Below are 22,635 nucleotides of genomic sequence, written 5' to 3'. Positions count from 1 at the left end.
TTGTTTAAATGAAGATATTTTAAGGGATGTTGAGATGCCTGGGGAGAGGTAAATGAATATGCTATAAATGAAAGCTAGGAATTAGAAAGTATTACTGTACTGTTGGGCATTCTTATTATTGAGAGTTTAAGCTGCCCTCCTTGAATATTTGCGAAGTTTTCTTCTGCACATAAAGGGTGTTATTGCAAGCAAATAATTGTGGAAAATGTTGCATTTGATTATGGGCTTCATTTTTTTTTTCTGATTTAATTGCAGTATTGAAGTGGTCTTTGTTACCATGATTTTCGAATTAATGCAAGAATGCAAAATATATTTAGGACATTTCTTCTTTCGTATTGAAGCATGAGAACTACTTTGTCCCCTCCTTGGTTTTTTGTTTTAATGCACTTCTTTCTTTGGCAGAAGTAGTGCTAGCTGACTTATTTTGCTATTACCGCTATTTCTTTCTATAGAAAATGTACAATAACTTCTTCTGTAGAAAAACTTGACCTGTAATAAAAATGCTCTTTTATTGCATAAGAATATGAAAAGAAGAATGTGGAACTCTGTAGAAACAATCCATTTTAATTTTGAATTTGGGATGCAAAGAATAAACATTTGAAATACTGACATATTAAAAACATAGGAAGTTTGATGTACATGGTACTGTGCTTAGGTTTCACGCTTGTTAATGGCGAGTAACGGGCTACCTTGCAAGAAGCTTCGTTGAAGTCAATGTTGATATTTTTTTCTTTAAAGAAATGAACAAAGCCTATCTGAGTTTTTTAATTTGCAATATAAATAAACTTATTTATAAGCTAAAAATAGCTACCTTACCTTTACAGAGGAAATTAATATACAGAGAGCTTTGTTAGCAAAAGAAATCAAATGTAGGTTTGAATCCTTGATTTGTGAAGGTTTTCTCTACAGCTGGAAGACAGCTTAAATAATAATTATGATTGATATAGACCTCATTCAGGTAATCTCTCCTGGCATTTTAAAATGAGCTAGCCTGCTTGTGCACACATGTATGCCAAGATGCAAATTTTTGTTTGTTTGTTTTTCTAAGAATGACATAAGCATATATTTGCTAAACTGTAAAGCACAGGAGACAAAAGAAACGTGGGCAGACTGGCAATAAAGCAGCAAGGCATCTCTCCAACACGCAGGCGACAGAGCAAGGTTAGAGACCTCTCACTGGACTTCAGGTTGCACTGCTGCTTTTTGACGAGATTATGCCTCTGCGAGGCACCTCTGTCAGAGGTATCATTAGGCAAGTATGAGACCAAAGGCAGTGGCCCAAATACTTGTCAACACAACAATTGCTTGCCTGCCTGCACTTTGGATATTTAGTTAAAGGGACAGCGTATTTGATATTTCGAGTTGATGTTAAAACAGCCGTGTTGGCAAGATGCTGCTTCTTTTGTGCCGACTGTATATTTGGGTGGCACTGAATGGGCTTTTACTTTTTTTTAAACAGAAGTGTGTTGTTATGTTTTTCTTTCCCAGTGGTGGTAAATCTAAATCAATAGTCTCTTCCAATCCTGACCAGCACTATTCTGTTGTTATATTATTGCGAAGGTACTGTTGATGTTTGTGGAAGAAGGAGTTGTAGATGAAAGAGCAAAACTTACTATTTTTAAAAGACAGCCTCAAAGCAAGAAAACATTCTTGTGTACACACAAAATAAAAAAGTGCCAAGGTAGGAAGATGCTTAGTTTTAGAAGTTTTTAATGCTTTCTTCACGAGAGGTATTGGTATTTTAACTGTACTTGGATTTGGATCTCGAGTTGTAAACACTCGCTTCAGTTCATCTGCTACCATAATAGCATACTTCAAGGACTGCATCACAAAAAGAAAACAAGAAAACTCAGTATTTGAACTGCTTCACACATTGCTCAGGTAAAGAGCAGAGATGGCATGGATGTTTGCAGCAACTCTTTGTGGTCTAATACAGGAAGATAATTTCTTAAGAAGTAAAACCATCTGGTTTTCTTTATTATCTTGTCAAAAATTTGAGCAGAAATGTACTGAAGAGGGTTTGTGAGCATAATTCAAATCTGCCTAAGATGGTTTGCTTCTGGTCTTCACATCGTGAGCGTTAATAAAAAAGACTGCATCTGCTCTGTAATTCCCAGGCTACATGGTATAGATAAGTCTACAGATTTACTCTTTGTTTCATATTCTGAGCCAATATGGTTTTGCTGCAGGTTTTTACCATTTTAATTTGAATAATGTGTAACAAAGGTGCAGGCTACACTTAGACCTTTAGAGGTCTGAGTGATCTGCAGGTGTCCCATTTGTCAAAAGCAAATTTGAGGGCCTGATTTGCTCGTGGAGGCTGCAGTGCTGTGATTGGGTCTGTACCAGCAGTTCTTATGGAGGTCTGTTTCAGGAGTACAGCCGAGAAACTGAAGTTAGGCGGAAGCTTTCTAATGTATTAGTTGTGTTAAAATGTTTAAGAAGTCACATCTGTACTCTTACCAAGAAGTCAATGGCTTTGTTTAGCCTTTAGACATCTTAAGTAAAATCTTGCCCTTCATCTCTTTTATTAGGCTGAAGTGCTTTCAGTGTTCTGTCTCCGAGTTAACTGGTGTTAATATTTGGGGGAGGGAGGGGGAAGTGTTTATGATTTCACTGAGCCTTTCATTCATGTGTAGACACAACAAGCTGCTTATACTGAAACTAAAATGGTCAGCAACAAGGAGCAGGTACCTAAAGCTTAGAGGAAGTCTTGCTCTTCGCCCTGTCCCAGAAGACATCCTGATTAAAAGGCTGACTTTTGGTTCTCTGTGAGATGCTTAATCCCTTTGTGTCTCTTCTAGAAATCTGAGATGTGGAACTGAGACTTCTGGATTGCACTCTAGAAAGCAGGCACAAATTTCTGTGTGGGGCAGGCTGAGTAGAGTTTCCCTAGCCAGATTATTTACTTGGCTTTAAAACAAGTTGTCAGTGAACAAAATTATCATCTCGGTGGTTCTGTGCACTTGGGGTGATTTCAGTCTGGCTCTTATGCAGAGTTATTTCATACTTTTCTGTTTCTCAGTTGGGTAGCTTTGGCAGTGCCATCAAAAACCATTCAAAGATGGAGGAAACCAAAAGTGGTAGATCAACTTTCTCCCTTGGAGCACGGTTCCAGGGCATTTTTCCCAGGTTGTTAGCTGTCAGCTCTGCTGTATTATGTTTTGGGGTTTTTTTTTGGTTGTTTTGTTGTGAAGATGAACAGAACTACTCAATTTTGCTGTGTGCTAAAAAGTATATTAAGACAACAGTTCTTTCTGAGTGACTTGATTTATGAGAGAAAAGTACAGTTTGGAGGTGGAGTTTAGTGACAGCTATAACTGAGTTATTGTAAGTGACACAGTTTGCTTGGGAAAGTGGTCTAGATTAAGTGTAGGATGCCTGGCTGTTTACAAGTAACCATCTGAGCCGTACAGTCTGGATGCATGGAGAGAATGTGAAAATCTATTGCCATCTTCAGTTACTCAACTAGTTTATTTTTGGGAGCTCATGAATTGGCAGGACATAGTGACCCTGTCTGAAGGGGAAAAGTGTAATGACTTTGAATGTGGGAACCTTAGTGAATCTTTTGTCAGGTTACTTGCTACTATTTATTTGCTCCAACTATAGTGAAGATTTAACACTGCTTTCCCACGGAACATTTTTGCATAGTGTTGATACATTTTAATGAAAATCTAATACTGCTCTGTCAACATGAAATTACTTCGTGCATCATACAACAGATTGGAGGAGTATGGGGCCTTCTCCTTTGAAAAAGTGGAAAAACATGGTTTGGTGACAGATTGCTTGTTTGTAACCCTTTATATAATGTTATAACCTTCATTGGGAAGAGCTATAGTTTGGATTCAGAATTGGTCCTGGGCACAAAATACTGCAACATAGGAAAGACAGAGCTGTCTTGCACACAGGTAATATTGGATTGTGAACAAGTAAGGAGCTGAAAGAAGTTCTGTTCATATATACAAAAGCACAGCTATATTTTGCATGACACTGATACTGCTTTTGCACTCTGTGGCTAGAGAGACCCAGCAAATGGGATCAAAAACTGACAGTAACAACTGCAAAGTCTTGCAGAAATTTTGCCATTCCTGTTATTAAGTTTTCTGCACATGACTGATTTGCACAAAACTATTGCCAGTGAGCATGGTGCATAAAAAAGTACAAGAAAGCTTTCTTGTAGTGTGCTCATTGTAGCTGCTACTACAGTCCTGGTTTGGAGAGCTGATACAAGGTAGCATTGAGTAACTGGGCAGTTTATTCTCAAAGAAAGTTCATTTTCTTTTGGCTTTCAATATTCTGTACTCTTACACTATCAGAAATTCCCAACTACATTGCCAGTGCTGAAAATAAGTTATTTCAGAGCATTTTACTTAGTGTTACTTGCAGTTGTCTTAATGAAAAGTTAAAGCTGTGTTCTTGACTCTTAACCATTCAATATCCCTTATTCATTCACACAGTTCACTTGTAGTCTCAGACCAGCGTTGAGGGATTTCTTACAAGTACTGAATTTTGAGAACAGATGACTTACTCATCACTTTAAAGGGAAAGAACCACTGATTTGATTTTTGTGTGTTACACTAAGAAAATTTGAAAAACGGCCAACAGATGAAGAAACAAAGCAACGGTTAATACTTGGCATGCTGACTGGACTCCTGGAGACCGTTTTGCTTCTCCCCCATCCCTTTATTTTTTAAATAGAAGTAATTTTTTTTTTTTTTTTTAATAAGGAAGATCTGGAAAACTCATATGTGTGTGGAACAATGTCAACTGCTAGCTTATCTGTTCAACAACAGTCCCTTACTATTATTAAATACAATTGCTGGAAAAAATTGTCTTGGGTCTCACATCTTAATCAAAGGCAGGGATGTTAATGTATTTTTTAAGAATTTTTTTCTGAAGTGTTTATTAGATATTAGTTTCAAACAGTATGAGTTCTCTTTTCAATACCCTCAGTGCTAGTTTTCAACTTTAATAAATCTATAACTTACTAATTTGTCCAGAATTTTAGATTAGCTGTTCCTAGCATTAAGAATAAAAGCTTCCTCGTCACACTAACTTTTAAAAATGAAAATATTTCCAGCGGAAAAATCTTTTTTTCCCCCTCCCCTATCTAGATCCAAACCACGACAACCTTAATCACAGGTTTAATCACTACAAACATCTTATTGGTCAAACATGAAAAAATATATAGTTGTACTTTCATATTGCTTAATAGTTTGTTGATAACCGACAAGGTTCTCAAATTTAATTTTTGGAGGTGGAAAAATGCCGAAGTCCGTGATGCATCTCTTACAATAACTTATTGAAAGCAAAACAACTGTTTTTATTTCAAAATTTAGATAAGGAAGTGTTTTTACAATTCCTTGATGACTGCAAAGACATTATTAATATGCTGGAGCCTTCATAATTGAGTCAGATTTTTTTGTGTAGTGCTTGTTTCTTTGTGGGGATAAAGCATCATTTTAAGAAAAATTTTATTTGAGTAAACTACTTATGAAGAGCTTCTTCCATTTAAATTGGTTCTTATTTGCAGTGTATGTAGTCATGTAAATGTATGCATGTATACATACAGTATAGGTATAATACATAGCCAAGATAAAATACAGCTGGTTAATGATCACAGGTGTTGCTTATTATTGTGACTTCAAACAAAACGTGCTTTGCAAATAGCATTCATCTCTTCTTGCCAAACAAAACATCCAAATATAAATTGGATGCTGGTATAAGGGAGAACAGTACCTTTGACCAGGCTGCAAGTATGTTATGGCCTTAATTTAATTGAAAGCATCGCATCACTTGGAAGCTGAGGATTAAAGCAGTTGAGAGAGATCCTTTGTTTTAGGTTTTTTTCTTGAGGGTTGTGGTGTCAGTATATGTTTTCTTAATATTCAAAACAAAAAACCCCAAACCTTCCCTGTTAGCAAAGCCTGAACACTGTGATGTAGCTCTTTTTAATCTAATTTATCATTTTAGGGAAATTTGCTTTCGTTCTAATGCAGAAGTTGAAACAGCAGCTGTGTATATTCATTGCTCATGAAAATGCAGAACATGTAGTATAAGTAACAGAAGGGGCTGTATATTAAAAATATATATATATATTTGAAAAATCCTCCTCCTAGACCTAAATGAAATTAATGTATTCCAGGATGCCTTTACATGCACTGCTGGACAGGGTGCAGGACTCTTGTGCTTGTGCTGCAAATGTCGCCTCACCTGTCTTTGCAGGAGTGTTTCGTGCCTGGGGGGCACTAAATTAATGGAGGGAGATGCCTGGATGTCACGGGTCACGGCACGACAGGGCAGGGTGGGCTGCCAGGTGCCTGGTTTTGGGAGCAGCCTTGTCCTCATGGCTCTTGAGACCGGTGAGCTCAGCTGCAGGGTGGACACAAGCCCTTTGAGAGATACTGTTTCTTCAGGCTGTCACTTTGGGGACTTGCTCAGCAGCTGGTGCATTTCGTTGCGAAAGGCAACATCAGAAAAGCACGCTTTTAGACTCCGAGTGGCTTTGGAGCAGCTGTACTACGGCTAAATAAATACAACCCTCTGTAAGAGGAAATAACTCTTCTACCAGATATATGCACAGATGGATTGTAATCATACTGAGGCCAGTGTTTGCCTCAACAAGAGGAAAAAAACTTTTAGTAGAGAGCTATAAATGGAAGTTTGTGCTTACGCTAGCTTCTTGTAGCAGTGATTGGAGAACACTGTTCCTGCCTAATAGGAATGAGATAGTCAGGGAGTTTGAAAAACTGAAGGAGCTAGGGAGATACAGGCCATGAGCTACAACAGTAATGTACATTAAAATTTATTGGCCTCCAAATGTCTACGGAAGTGTCTGGGAGCCATTCTTTTAACAGCAGTGTGAGTGGACCTGGATAAGAGAGGCATGTGTGCCAGAGGTACGGACATATTGGATGTCAGTGTGCTCAGAGAGCGCAGGGGAGGATAGCCACTGTCTTGCCACCTCCAAAATACAGATTTCATTTTGGATAGAAGAATAAGATTTTATTTTTTTTTAAATAATGCAAATTTGGAACATATTTATTAATTAGATACACTTCCTAAAATATTTGCTTGTAAGTAGAGCAAAGTGTAGAGCTAAAATTATATGCAGACGGCACCTATGAGAGCTGCTGCTGCTTCAGGAAGGAATTATGATGCTAAAATAGTGGATCTGGTGTAAGATCATCCCAGGTTAATTTTTTTTCTGTAATGAATGAGGGAGTTCTTTAATGAATATTTTAATGAAGTATTGTTCATCACTTCATCTTCAAATACTCAGACACTTTAACGAAGAGGGAGTTGTTACTGATGGGATTTTGCTTTAAAAAGGCAGCTTCAAACTGAAAGCAAACTTGTAGATTAAAACAACACCCTTCTGTGTCTTAAAATAAATGGATTGTATCTCCTGACAGAAATGGTGCCAGTATCCGGAGGGCCGTGTGATGGAGTTGCATGCGTTAAAGACTAAAAAGTGACTTTAAATTAGTGCACACGCTTACAATTGTATGTCTGTCTTTTTTTCTTAAAAAAAAAAAAAAAAAAAAGGTTGTTAAACTTTAGCGTGGGAGGGAAGAGGTGGTCAGTGATTGCTTTTAAACACTGAGGTTTTCCAGAATGCCTGGGCAGGACATGGTGCTGCTTTTGTGGTGCACGTTCGCTGGGGTCCGTGCAGCAGAAGAGACGGCAGCAGATCTCTGGCGAGAGCTCGCGGTGCTCCACAGGGCAGTTTTCCACAATCCTCAGCAAATTGGTCACCACTGATTATTCTTTCCACATGTGGATTTCGTGCATGAAGCTACTTTAAGGAATTGAAGCCAAAATTCAGGAGTTGGAAGGTTAATTATTTCCCCTGCCTCTTTGCGTGTGTGTGCAATTTGCTTGGAGGGAGAGGAGGGAGAGTGTTAACCATTTACAAGAATTCATCTCCCCTCGTTCCTCCCCAGAATGATTGTGGAAATTATTCCTAGGCCGGTTTAGTGAAGCAGCTAAGTCCGGCCTCAACAGTAGGGACTGTTGTAAGTACACAGATTAGCAAGAAACACAAGAGCGGGTGGATATTGTTACTGAAGAGTTAGTTCTCCAGAACGGACAGGAAAAGAACGTGCCCATATTGGGCTGAGGAAATTTCTACTATTGCAGCTAGGCAAGGAAAGTATCTTTATTGCTATGGACTTGACTTTAAACTGTTTATTCAAAGACCACCAGAAGTGTCATTTTACTTGCTTAAGGTATAAAAAGCTTGAAAAGTTGGAGCATGGTAAACAACTTCCTTTTTTAACATTAGAGTTGCAGATCTGCTTATTTTAGAATTTGACTAGAGAGCAAGTGAAGTGATACTGGGAGCTGCACAACTGACAGGTGGGTTTTCTTCCAACAGTTGTTAAAAACCTGAACCTTTAAATCCACTGTCTGCTGAATGTTAGGAGGAGGTACCTGTATGAAACTTTTCAATTGATATTTGAGAATTCACCATCTTCCAAACTATAAGCAGTTCCTCCGATGATATTGAGAAATTTGGCACGTGATATTCTTTCCATATCCCAAAAAAAGAAGTATTAATTCCTCTTCACCATGCAAATATCTGTGCATAAAATTGAAAGATACATATTAACAAATGAAATGTTTGGGTAAAACCCTCTATTTCTTCAAGGAAGGGAGCTGAGAAGTATAACTAAAATGGTAAATAACTGGTTTTTATTGGTTGTAGCTTTTTTTATGTCCAAATCTATCCTATTACTTGCAGGTAAGGTAGAAATAAAAAAAATTATATTAAAGAAATTACCAATTGTGAGAAGTTACTAAAAAAAAAAATAATAACTAAGAAGTTATTACAGTTGCTTAATTAGATGGGTGGTTTATGTCTTTCGAAATGGTTTGTCCTGCCATGGTATCTTTGTGAAACTAAGTATATTTAACTGGAAGGCATTGTGTTCGAGGAAATGGACAAAATGTGCTAGGAATGTAGGTGCAAGAGGAAGTGCATCTGCAGGGACTGATACACTTCTGGTTTCAGAAGGGAGATATTTTCTTCCTTCTAATTTTTTTGTCATCTCACTTTTTTTTTTTATGTGTTAGCTTCCTACGTGTTGCAACATGAATGGAAACCAACCATTGTACTTGACCTCAATCTAAAATCGAAAGTGGTCGGTAGGTTCTTTACCCCTGGGCCTCTGATACTGCTGCTCGGGGAAATCCCTGCCTCTGCGCAGATGCTACTGTGAAGCTTTATGCCAACACGAGGGTCGCACATCTTGCACAAGCTGGGCTGAAGGTGCCTGAAGAATGTGGAAACCTTGTTTAAGCAAAGCTGTAAGTTTAGAAGTGGCTAAAATAATACAAACTTAGCTTGCCACGGGCAGGAACTGTGTACACGTAGAAGCTATTCTTTCATCTGAACTTTTTTTCCTGATAGTCTTATGTGCAGGTAGTGATGAGTATGGATTTTCTTCTGCTTTTTTGTTCAGTTTTGTGGCTCTCACAGTACTTTCGTGACTCTGATTTGGCAGATTTTGTCAGCAAGGGAACCTTTTGTGCTGAGTGTTCAAGATTTTTAGTAAGGAAGAGAGAGAACAAAGCCACAAATATAAGTGGTGGGAGATTTAGGAACAGAGCTGACTTAACAACTTAATCTACTGTAATAGGTGAATTTCGTCCCAGTTACGTGCAAATTAGTACTTGTTCGTTCTTTCTAATACTGTGACTTAGCATTCCTCATGCATAACTTCCAAGGCTTTTTTTTTTTTTTTTTGTAAGCAGCTGCTATAAATGCATAGCTTTTTATGGAAAGGAGAAAAACAAGACTTGCAATTTCATCTCTAGTGTTCGCATTTAAAAAACTCTCGCCCCTATTTTATTTATTTCCTTGATGCTTCATTATGTTTCACAACCAAATGTGTAATGGTTCTGCCCCCTCCCTTCCCCCTTTTCCTGCTCCTTAAATGACAGAAATCTGACTTGGTGGCTGCAAAGCTAAACTGGTGCCGAGGACCGTGGTTGCCCCCTACGTCCGGGGCCCCAGAAGGGGCCGGTGGTGGCAGCGGCAGAGCCCCTTCCGCAGTCTGCTGAAAGAGTCCTCCTTCCTGCAGACCCGCTTGCTGCCATCTCTGACGTGTTCCTGCTAAAAATCAGTACGAATTTTGCTCTCAACTTGGCTGGAGGCAGGCTTAAACTGAAGGTTCAGTCAGAGGGTTCCAGGGTTGGAAGCTTGTCCCTGCACGGGTGGGCTCTGAACACGTGTGACGCCGACACATCCGTTTCTTGTGGGCCTGAAAGCTGTTTCTCATTTGTGGAGCCTCAGATGCTGCAGTTGTGGGAAAAGAACAAAAATGCTTTTCCCTTGGAGTGGTTGTCAGGAAGGAGGTTGCAAAGATGGGAGGAACATACATGTCACGGTAATTGCCAAAAGCCCTGTCTTACAGGATTCAAGAGTTCCCCTTCCTTTTTTTATTTTTTTAATTTTTTATTCTCTGATTCCAAAGTGTGCTTTTATGCTTATGGTGATCGTAAGTGATGTAAACAGATGAAAATGTGTATCAAAGCTAATCTACTTATAGCTAGAAATTAGTATATTCTTTCCGTTCTTTGTTCATTTGAATTTGTAATTGCATGCAGGGAAGGGATCTTGTCTAATCCCTAGACAAAACTAGTAACAACGTCACCTGAATAGGTCTGATTAGTATTCCTGAATTGCTGTGTGTCCCCTGGACAGTACTGCAGCCAAGCCTAGTGTATCACTTAGGCATGCATGCCGTATAGGTGACAGCTCTAATAAAAGCCAGAAGAATATTTTTAGATCCACAATAAACCGGCATTCACTGCTATATGCTTATGAGTTTATTATTGTGCATGGCATACAGTCTCATGGCTAGGCTGAAATAGGAAGAAATGCTTTGGGGAAGTTTCATTTGCACTTTAGCCATCCTTAGAATGGGATTTCACACCGAGTCAAGAGATTAAAGGTGATTGAAAGGGTAGGGCACTAACTTGACATTGAGTTGGGTTCTCTGCTCTCTCACAGACCTCTTCAGGCAAGTCGCTTCATAGTCTCTCTCTCTGACTTAGCCCCCTTCAATAAAAAGGGAGTAATAGTAGTTCACTCTCTTAGAGGCGTTGCCGGAGTAAGAGCATTAAAGAGTAATAGTGCTGTTATACTGTGACTATGAGGCCATGCAATTGTGTAAAACAGAAATTGCTGTAACTCAGTTTCTGTACTACAGTGTAAGAAACAAAGCCATGGACACTAAGAAGGAGTACTACCTGGATAGTGTTGTCATTTTCTTAAAAAAATGAAGTACAAGCCCTCTTCCCCCCCCAATATGGTTCATGCAGGTGGAAGAGCCCTTCCCCTCAGCTCGCAGTTCCAGGCAGAGCTCGAGGACTCTTCAGCGGCATCCCAGGACGCCGCGTCTGTGGAGCATTGGTTAGAGATCTCTAGTATGACACTGCCATGTATAATTTTAATGTTAGAGCTCTTCTACAGGTACGGGTGGGTGAACTTTTATGTGCTTTAGAAGACATTGTGATTTTTATATCAAGATAGCCTTAACATTTTACATCAAGGTGGGGGGAGGTCTATGAGGTATTTTAAGAATTAGTGTTCTATACCAGTGTCTGAATTTTAGTGCATCTCTTCGAAATTAAGATGCTTTCCCTGACACCAGGCAAGTGCAGTCTGTATCGGCACAGTATGAAGGAATGAACAGTGGACAAAACTGAGATCAAGGAATTCCTGAAGAATAATCTCTTGTTGGCTACCCTTTTGCTCTTTTGTGGAAAACAAACAAAGAGAGACTAAATTGCGTACCTGTTAAAAAACCAGAATGTTGCACATGATGCGTTGTGAGGTTGGATGAGTTGGTGTTAATATATTGCTTTAACTGTTGCAGTGTGTTATGTAAATATTAAGTATTCCAATAGCATCAAGTTTGTTTATGGGCAAGTTCCTTCAACTACTTTCTTCAAATGAAATTTGTCTTCAGTGTAGCAACTAGTAGAATGTTTTGGGGTGGGTTTTTTTTGGTTTTTTTTGTTTTTTCCCCCCCTTGGTTGTTTCGTAGATCTCTCTCAAACAGGTGAGAACTGTGTAACCAATGTCAGCCTGTTGATGGAAGACTGGATGTTCATTCTTACTGTTTGGATATTTCTTGATAATAATAAATTCATCAGAAGCTGTGGGACATAAGCTGAACCTAGTAAACTATTTGAAATGAGAGTGCTATCTCGCTGGTGTGGAAAAATCCTTCAGAAGCCACTAGATGCATTATGGATGGTAAAGCAGCATCACTCTCAGAATTTTTTTTTCTTCAGTGTGAGGATCAGGTTAGTGGAATCCGTACACCTGAAGGGATGATTAGTTCATCAGCCTTGAAGGGTTTTCTGGTTGTTAGTTGTTCTTTTTTTTAATGCTTAGTGATTTCTTTTGGAGGTGGTCAAGTGTTTAGCAGTGAATCTCTTATTGGTTTTCCTAGTAAGTTGCTGTGTGACTTTCCAATTATTTGTGGCCTGTTTTTTTCACAATTGAGAAGGACTTACTGTTCCTGTTAATAGCAATTACATAGGTTGTATCTTTAGCAAATACAGCTATTCAAAGCGCAATGTGGGATTTTTGACCCAAAATGTTGTGACTTCAATTAGAGTGTATTTATATTGTTCCAGGACTCGGACAGCGACCTATGTAAGTGCAGGAGGAAATGTAAAAGCACATTATACTTCTGATCTGCTTAACACTCACAGAATTCCATGTGCCGGTGGATTAAGGCGTAAACGTTTTTCCTGTAATATTGAACTTGATAATTGTGACCTTAATTTTGTGTTTTACTAAGAACCGAGTCTTTTGCTCAATTTAAAACAGCTTTGTAAGGACTCTTAATAAAGGGCACTCTTCCTCATGCTGTTACTGAATGACGTTTTTCCTTTATAGTTATAAAGTGCGGGATGGGTGGTTTGTTTGGCTTCAGGTAGGCTTGTTGAGCTGAATCTTGAGGAAGCTTCTGACTTTGTTCTGAGTAAGTATGAGGCTGGTGTCGCTTATGCCCAATTGTGGAAATGCTTTATAATGTTAGTTAGGATACAAATAAGCCACTACAGAAATGGAAGAGGCTCGCTTTGTATTTGATCCAGTATTGGTGCCAACCATCTGCTCTTTCTTTCCTCCACTGAAATCCCTGAGGCTGAAAGGAGGAGACTGGGCAGGTAACTGGCAGGAAGCTCTGAATCCAGGGGCCTGGAGAGTGCTCTGATTTTGTAATTAAAGATTTAGAAATCTGAGTTCTCTCTGGGCCCCTGGATTCTTTAAGCCTTGCTGGTTTCCACCCTGTGATGATCGTGCTTGTCTGTGTCTTTCAGTGTTCCTACGCCCAGTATGAACCAGTGGGTATTTGCTGAGCTGCACTGCTGTAATGCACGACAGCCCCAGTCATGTCCAAGAGCTTTCTGTACCTTGTAACAGACCAGCACAATAAAAAGACCCTTTTATGTTCAACAGTGACCACAAGACTTCTTAAAAGACATAATTTTAGAATTTTGAACTAAAGTCCTGTCAGTGCTGTTAAAGACTGACTACTTGAGTAGTTTTATAATAGATTAGATCAGTCAATGCTGGCATCTGTCTGGCTGCGAGTGTGTGGATGTGGGCAAACCAAGATCAGCACTGCCTCAGCTTAGATAACTGCTGAAAAACAAAAAGATATTTCTGAGTCGAGTGAGGCATAGAGAGGCATATGACAAAAGAACAACTATGTTATTATTTGTGTGACCTTCTTCCTTCATTTTTTGGCCCCCTCCCTCTTCTTTGGTTATTGCTACCCTGTTGCATCATGTCTCAAATTAGACTTCTAAGCTCTTTGTGGAAGAATCCCCATCTGCCCTGTTAGTGGGTAATGTTAAAGATAATATGACTTTTATGACCTCAGAATACTTCATGAATATCAGTGTCTTGGGTTTCAGGTATTGTTCTCATTTTATGAACTGATCTGAAGTGTCTTTTTTAAGATGCATGTCTGTAGCAGAGCTGGAAATTGATCCCAGATCCTCTGAGTTTCTGCCTAAGCTTTTAGTCCCCGCAGTTCTCCAGCCAGACTTGGGCGAGTGATGATGCCTGCCTGATGGTGTCAAGAGTGTCTCTGCTGAGAGCTATTGAATACGTTTATATCTCTCATGAAGAAACCTCTGGGGATGGAAAGTGTCATCATCTCTGTCAACTTTCCCCTTTCTCTTCCCTTATTTGTAGGCTGTTACCTCTTACAAAGCCTTGAAGGAATCTGTGAAGCGCTCAGACAGTGGTATTTCATACACTGGACACCTATGTATGTCTGGTTTTGTGATAGAGTGCTGGAGAGGTCAAGGAGGAAACAACTGTACGTGCAGCAATCTTTCCTGTTGCAGCTCAGCACATTGTGAGATGTTTTCCTCTCAGGGCTAAAGTGCAGAGAGATTTGGTCTGTCTCTGGGGTGTATCCGTGCAATTCTGCAGCTGATGTGTTTGTGGTGGGAGAGGCACTGGGAGCGAAGGACGCGTTGGTGGTTATGACAGCTATGTGAACATAGGGCAGGGAGAAGCTTTTGGCCTGCTCTTTGCCATTCTGACTTTAAAGCCTGCTGTGATTCCTGCCTGTTGGAGTATTCGTCTCTGTTGCTAGCAACTACCTTCCCAGACAGCTCCAAACAAAAAAGTTTAAAATAGCCATCTAAGTGCTTACAATTAGAAGAACTGTTAACCCATTTCCAGTAGGAAAGAATATGTTCGTGTAACTTTACAAAGCCTGAAAGCAGCGTTTCATACTCCTTAATTGCTGTGCTCTTTCTGCGCTCTAAGGATGCCCAAGCCTCTTCACATCACGCTATTTATCATGATGACAGTTTATAATAACTAATATTCCTAACTTCAGTACAGCTTATAAACATTAACTAATTTAAGAAACATATCATATACCTATTTTAGTAAAGAGTAAGCCTGCACTGTTTTGCGTAGCGATTTGTAAAAATGGTCTTTTCTGCATTATTTGTTCACAAAAGTCCAGTTTATGTAGCTGTCTCTTTCTCATTGTTCTCTCTAAGAATTGAATGTTGTTGCTGTGCAAGATGAAAGATAAGTCTGGTGCAAATCATGAATCTTTTCTTTTCCTGAGATGAGGCCTGGACAAAATTTCCATTATTTTGGAAATACCACTTAAAGTTTTGAGGATAAATTAAATTGAAAAAATAACTTATATTTGCTGTAGTACCTTTTCAATAGCTGGTAGAAACAACATTGTCAGTTCTTTAAATCAGGGGTGCGGTTTTTTTCCCTTTTGTTGTTTGTTTAATAACCTGCTAAGTTTTAAAATTCCAGTCTGTCTTTTTAATAGTTTTTCTTCCTCATCTGTGCTGATTTTGTTCTGGTGGAGCTGTTTGTGTAAGCCAGGTTTTGCCTGGCTCATTTGTTGTCAGGCCAAGTCTAATCAGCACTTACTGGTTATTTTCTTTGTAACAACTTTTTGTGTCTTTCTCATCCCTTTAAAACAAAATTGTGTGGAAAATGGCAGGTGCATTTTGAAAAGTGAACCTCCGATACCTGTACCGAGTTTACAGCTTGAATTGAGGAAGACAACCCAAAATATAGGTTATTTTTTTGAGGTTCCTTGAAAGTACGCAACTCCCCTCTCATAGAAATATTATCTGAAAACTTCCTTTTGAGGCACATCTGTGGTGCTTCAGGCCCTGCAATTAAAAAATCAAAAATCCTTCTCTCTAACTTCCTGTGTACTAGAATGCATCTGTGTGTTCAGATGGAATGCGGAAAATTGTGGTGATAGGGGATAAATAAAACCACGTCCACATATATAAATGGTGGGTCAAAATACAATCAGAATGCATGCTTAGTGAATTTTAAGATCATTTGAACAGAAGAGAAAGCGGCCCAATCAAATAACATCTATGAGAACACATTTTCACTGCCTCTCCTTTATTACATCCTTTACTGGATTGACCAAAATATTTTACTTAAGTAGGATTTGTATTTTTCCTTGGTTTGGTTAGTTCATGAGGTGTAGTTAATACTTTCTTCTTGGGTATGTGTATTTTTCCCAAACAATATGGTAATTCTACGTTTGGTGTTATTTTGCTTGCTGTAGGTAATTAATCTATGATGCTGAATGTCGGGAATGGTCTAGGTTGGCACAGTAGTTTGTCACATCTGGTGGTACAATACAAGCTACCCGATTCTGCTGGCACACGGTCCTTCAGCATGACCGTTGTCTCTGCTGTTTCACCTCACAGAGCTGATGGATTTTGCTTTTGAATCTCTGCTTAGTGTAGTGGTTTAAATCAGCTTTATCAATCCCAGCCTCTGAAAATGGGAAAGTGAAAGTGGTAGCAAAGCAATTTTAACCATGCTGCCCTCAGGGCAAAGGCACCCTTGGAGTCAGTCATGTCTTCAGCCTTTCTCTGCAATAGAAATGGGCCAACGATGTGAAAATTTGGGTAAGCCATAAACGTCTTTGATGTGTACTACTTATTTAGGTATGTGTTTACTAGCCCCAGGCAGGCACCTTCAGGCAACAGTGGAAGTTGTCAAGCTTCCTGGATGCTGTGTTTTCCCTTTTGTTGTTGTCTGTCTGTCTGTGAAGCAGCTTTCCTTTGATCTCTTTGCCCCTGTTATGGGCAAGCTGTAGAGTTTCTTTTTTGCTGTGCAATGTTGCGCAAACAAGTAAGCCTTCCCCATTTTATAGACTTTATTGATTCTAGGACTGATACAGTTCCCTAGTTTAGTTTCTTACTTGAAGGTGTTGGGGGGATGATTGCAACCTACTTACATTATTTTGCAGTGGGGTTCTTTCAAACTGGAGACTGTGCAGTTGGTTGTTCTTGCTTGTTCACTTTGGGCTTCAGTTGCTGCTCCTCTGTGGTGCTAGACTCCTGGAAAATACACCTTTTGCTGTAGAGACAAGCTTGCTGGGTATCTGTGGAAAATGCTGTACCATTCGGGATAAAGTGAGACATAAAGCCATCATCCTCCGCTTATGCTTTTGGCTTTCTTGAACAATGTTGTGTTTCTCAGTTGCTTTGAGCCTTCCCCTGCCTTTCTTCAGAAGACAGGCTGCTGTGCTTTGCTGTACGGAATTTACAAACATGGGCTATTTTCTGCTTTTTCTTGTTCCCTCCCGGGGCGGTATGTAGGAAAGCTGTGCTGTTATCCTTCCTGTTAAAGGTGTCTGAAGGTGGTGAGTGGGAGGTTGCAAACAATCTGTAGGAACTTTGATGTAGCTAAACTGTCTGGAAGAAAATGTGACAAAGTGAGTGCACGGGAGAGGCTTTTAAGGGAGAGATTGAAGCTGTTTTCACGTACAGCAGGGTAAGCATAGACTATGGATATGCCGTGCAATAAGCCTTGCAAATCTCTACCAAACACAAAATCTGTCCCAGATTTTTCATTGCTTTCTTGGTTCTTACGCGAGGCTGTTGCAATAGGTGATGGTGGTGGTGGTTTCGTAGGTGGTGGTTTCATAAGGGCAAATTTCTTTTAGCCTGGAACAAGTTTCTTGTTTGTGATGCCCTATAAGTCTCCAGTCATTTAAAAAAAAAACCCAAACCACTAAAACTAGAAACAAAACCTACCCTATTGAACTACTTCTGTCCTGCTGTTGCACTGGAGGGATTGAATTTTCTTTGCCCTTTCTGCACATGTATAAATAGTGCACACAATTTTTATCTTGCATGTGGATTTAAACCTGTATTTTCTTGCAGGGTTGGAGGGGAACTGGTAGGTAGTATCCTATATTCCGTTCTTGATTTCTTATTTTTTTTTTTTGACCTTGTTTGTTCTGTGATCTTAGAAGTGAGTTAGTTCTTCTGTTTTTGTTCCTTGTTAGTAAAATGTGTGTCATGTTTCTTTACCTGTTTCATAAACTTGGGATCTGACCATAATAACGAGCAAATTAGGGAAGGAAGGCTCGGTTGCTCTGTCTCAGAAGGACACTGAGTAGCTTGCTGCATTTGGCTTAAATGTAAAAATTGTTCTTGGAATCTGTTCATCTTCATTAAAAGCGATTGAGCTTCTTACAGGGAAGATCAGTAATTTGAGTTGCTGACAGCAGGAGGATTTTGTGAGAAATTATTCTCATCACTCTAATTTAACACATTTCCTGTAAGGAACTGTGATAGCATTGTTGCAGTTAAGGCTGAAAATGTATGTTAGCTAGAACCCAGGAACACTTTTTAATTTTCATGTGAAAAAAACTGAAATAGAAGTATTTAAAAGCTGAAATTTAAGTGGCAAAATAGAAGATGGTCTTTGACTGCACATTATTTTCTGCATCCTTAACTTTGCCAAGGTTTGACGAGAAGTCATAGTCTTTCCCGAGTCATTTCTGCAGCATTCTGTCAGAGAGAATTGTGTGCAAATGATCTCAAAGGAGATTAGGCATGTGCAAAACTTAAACTTGCTTATCGTGCCAAATATAGGTGGTGTAGCAAATGAACTAAGCAAAGCACAGGACCACAGAGCCCTCAACAGGTGGGCTGAAGAGTTTAAGGTTACTACAGCGTGTGAGGTCATGAACTTGATATGTGAAATTGTACAAATACGTGCATACTTAGTGGAGAGAATATTTAAAGAAATAAAATAACGGTGGGTGGTTATTAAATATACAGGCAAAGAGTTTTAAAGGGAGATAAAGATATTTTATATTAAATGGTTGCACTGAGTGTTCTTAGTTTGTTCTCTAAATCAAATAACCTTTTACCTTAAAAAAAAAAAAAAAAAAAAAGATTAAAAAGGTTTTGTAGCTAACTCTCTAGGCTAATGATAAACTGGGACAAGATGGTTGCAACAGATGGAGATGTTTAAATGATTCTGCAGAACCTGCTTCAGGTTGAGTAAAATCTCCTAATGGGTGCTCAGGGCTGGTGCCAGCCTAGTGAGTGGCTCCGAGTGCCTGTGCCCTGCACTCCTCAGATATCTCTGCTTTTAAAGGACTTTATTAATTTGAGAACAGCATCCTGGCTGCGGGCAGAGACTCCTTCTTAGTCCTCTTGCATACTTAAGTAAATCCTTCAGGAGACTTTGCCGTAATCTAGACCATGTGGTGTTTTATATGTGTTTATGATTTTAGCGCTTTAGCGCAGATATGCTTGAGAAGTTTTAGCTAAAAATGCTAACCCTAACTTCTCTCAGTAAGGTGCCATGGGTTACTTTGCTTATGGTTTTTTCAGTCCAGAAGATACTGCATAAGTATAAGTACTGCATAAGTTAATCTAATTTGACATTCTTTTTAGGTCTAGAAGAGAAAGCCTTGCAACATGAAAAATTCCTAGAAATCTGGAAGTATTTACAGCATTAAAGGAGGTGACATACAAATCGTATTCATCTTAAGAAAGTTCAAGAGATGTTCTTGCCTGCCAGAAGTTTCTGGAAGTGAAAATAACTGATGATGTTGCATGCCAAATCTTAAAGTTATTAAAACAGAATATACTGGTGCTAGGTTCTGCTTTTTCGCTGTGCAGTATAAAAGCAATGCAAAGTATCATAACACTTCAGTATATTTGGAGGCAAGGCACAGTATCTTCTGGGAATTACGGTGTCAGAGCTGGCCCTGTGCTTTATTCAAAGGTGAGCAATGGTCAGGGGCATACTGCTCCAAAGCACACTTAAGCCTGGAAGACGTGTTGCCATTTTACTGTGCTACTGCATGCTGACTCTTGTGCTCAAATTAAAGTAAAACAAAACACACACAAAAAAAACAAACCCAAAGCTGGTAATTGGCTAGGATGATGATAATGTGAGCTCATCCCTCAACCTCAGGGAGGGAAGCCTGCTTAGTCATAGAGCCAGCAGTGCTCAGCCAAGGAAGCTGCCAAGTGTGAGCTTTCCTGGAGCATAGTCATGCTGCAGCTTGAACATTTATCCCTTCAGCTTAAACTACGTACGACTATTATTAGGATATCCTACAAGATACTTTTCTGCAGTTTTTCTATATAGAAAGAAATTGTAAAGAACTAACTTTGTAATGTTTTCATCTACCATCTAATAGTGGGTGCACCAAATCCTCTTTTTGGTAATCTCCGAGTTAGGATTTATTTATTTTTGCATGCAGTTGGGTCTCTTTCCTCCCTGGTAACATCACTTTCACTATCCTGATATTTGTGCTGTTGTAGCTTCAGTTGTTCTTCAATCACTACAGTCTTCTCAACTGACAAGATTAACTTCCCTAAGAGGTGTATAATATTTTTTAGGACTCCCTTTATGGAGCACACAAGTACATATTCCTTTCCCTCCTTTAGGTTATCTCTGAACTCACTTTTTTTGTAAACTTTGCATCTTAATACTTCTGTCTCTTTCCTAGAGAGGTGCAGTTCTAAACTGGTCTGAGTTAGCCTTTGCAATGCTGGTGCCTTCTTATTTGGTAATGGAAAAAACAGAGCCAAAGTCCACACAAGCGGAGTTTTGGAGAGCTGTACTAATGCAGTGCTTTCTCACTAACCTGAGAGCCCTCTTTCTCAAGGTATTCTAGATGCTTGTGTGTTGCAAATCTTGGCCACCACGATTAAGAACAGCATCAGTTGTTTAGTTGGTTTTGGTTGGTTTTGTTTTGGTTTTTTGTGTGTGTTGTTTGTTTTTTTTTTTAGAAGAGTTAAAAACAAGGGCCCTTGAAGTTGTATGCCAGTTTTTAGGCAGTTATCTTTGTGTTCTTCCTCAAAGTGTAGAAAATCTACAGCAGAGTTTCTAAAGGTTGTCTGGCAGTTTTAAATTTGATCTAGTGTTAATGTCTTCTGATATACAGAAAACCTTGCATTCTTTTTATCAGAATTATGTGACTGATCAATACAAAAGCATGCAGAAGCATCAGTGGAAGGAAAACTGTTACAAGGATGTCTATTTTGGAGAGAAAAATAGCTTGCGATGATTTCAGAAAGTAAGATACTGTCAGAAACCACTGTTAGTAGTATTATCTCAGGTATTGTGGTTTAGCTGACAGCTCTCTTAAGGTTTGTAGCACTGCTGCAAAAAGCAAGGAGAGAGAGAGAGAAACTTTAATGCTCCTGAAAGACATATAGCGACCTTTCCATCTCTACATTTTTGCTACTGGGGATCCAGTTTCCTGCTGCAGGATGTTTTTTCCTCTCCTAATGAAGTTTTGAAATAGGAAAAACTTACTTTATGAAATCCTCGTTTGTGTACTAGTTGCAGTTTAGAGAGAATTTTCCATCTCACATGTCCGTAATTTGTCCTAGGGTTATTTTTGTCCTGTTGAAAGAGGACTGGAAAATGAGCTGAGACGTTGTGCTTAGAGGAGGGAGAAACGCCCTGGCTCCGTGATATGGGGTGGCAGAGGTCCATGGTTTGTAGCCAGGGGGGAGCGTGGGGGGAACAGCCGTGTAACAGCCCGAGGAAGTGAGTCACTTCACTCTTAAACACAGGCCCATGGTTCCTGCAGCATTGAAGCCAAGCTTGGCTTCCGAGGTGGAAGTTGCGTAAGTTAATTTAAACTCTGTCTTTTTCCTCCTTCTCGTGCTCCCAACCCCACCCCAGTATTAAAGTCTTCACTGTGGCCATATCCGTTTGGAGGAAACTCAGGTTACAGGACTTGGGTGTGCTGTATGCTTTTGTTTTATTATTTTTCATTTTATAGAGAGAGATAAATGGATTGCAGGTTTCATTGGAGGGGATGTGTGCATTAGTCTTACCTGCTCTGCTCAAGAGAAAGTCAATTTTATAACAGAAGGGATGCAGCAGGAATAGGTTTTTAACCATTTATTAAAATCTTTCTGAAATATGTTGGCAGTGTGATTTGAAGCAGAACAGAGTGCGTATTGAAAAGAGTAATAGAGACTCGCACTTAATTACTTCACTGTTAGTAGTTTAAGAATTTAATTAAATTTAAAAGTAATCTTAAAAGGTTTTGTGTCCTACTAGAAATCCTGGTGTATGTGTTGACATATTAGACCTTAATCCTGCAAACTAGGCTTTTAAAGCCTAAATGTGTGGATAGCTTTCCTCTGTGGAAGAGGAGGGTAGAATTGTCCTAGCCTGCACGTTCTGGAAAGCCTTTCTCCTATAATGTTTGTAGCTTTACAGTAACGGATATTTGCTGGTGTCCGGGAGCAGCTGTAACAATCTGCCTGAACCACTTCTCCACCGGTGTGACCTGAGCAGGAGCAGTAGCTTTCAGCTGTTGAAGAAAGCATCTGCGAGGGCAGCGGGTTGAGCAGGCCCCGACTTCAGCACTTGGATGCTTGGTGGGCGGTTCTTAATTGGAAAGCAACTGTAATGATTGGGAGAGGGGAGGTGAAAGATGGGCTGCTGCCTGATCCTCCCCTTCAAAACGCTGCATGGAGCATCTTACTGCGTGTTTGGCTGCAGCCTTTGTGTGCATGTGTGTTTGTATTAAATGTCTCGGGGAAATGTGGTCTGACACGTTGGGTTTTTTGTCTTTTGGCAAGTCATGAGTTTTTCTTTGGCTTGTTTTTTTTTTTTTTTTGAGTTCAGATTAAAACCAGATTATTCTGGCTACAGGAAGACATAGAAGTAATTGGTCAGATGAGTTTGAGAGAAATCTTCAGGATGAGCTTGAGTGCTTAGTCAGAAGCCTGTGCAATTGGGAATTGCATCATGCAAATACAGTGTGATATCTGTTTTGTAAAACTAGGTTGTTTTGT

The 22,635-nt window shown here is 39.4% G+C and overlaps 1 protein-coding gene across 3 annotated transcripts in view; it reads left to right on the top strand.

Annotated features, from left to right (window-relative positions):
* MIDEAS (mitotic deacetylase associated SANT domain protein) overlaps positions 1–22,635 on the top strand; it is a 52,351-nt gene that overhangs the window by 6,837 nt on the left and 22,879 nt on the right. Inside the window, exon 3 of one of the 3 annotated variants that reach the window (XM_054198719.1) lies at positions 19,255–19,588. The exons of the other annotated variants lie outside the window; for them this stretch is intronic. The gene's annotated coding sequence lies outside the window, so the exon portion shown is untranslated. The remainder of the gene's footprint in view (positions 1–19,254; positions 19,589–22,635) is intronic. 3 annotated transcript variants of the gene reach the window in all.

Source organism: Rissa tridactyla, chromosome 4, assembly GCF_028500815.1.
Source record: "Rissa tridactyla isolate bRisTri1 chromosome 4, bRisTri1.patW.cur.20221130, whole genome shotgun sequence".
Taxonomy (NCBI): Eukaryota; Metazoa; Chordata; class Aves; order Charadriiformes; family Laridae; genus Rissa; species Rissa tridactyla.
This window is presented reverse-complemented; position numbering and strand designations above follow the sequence as displayed.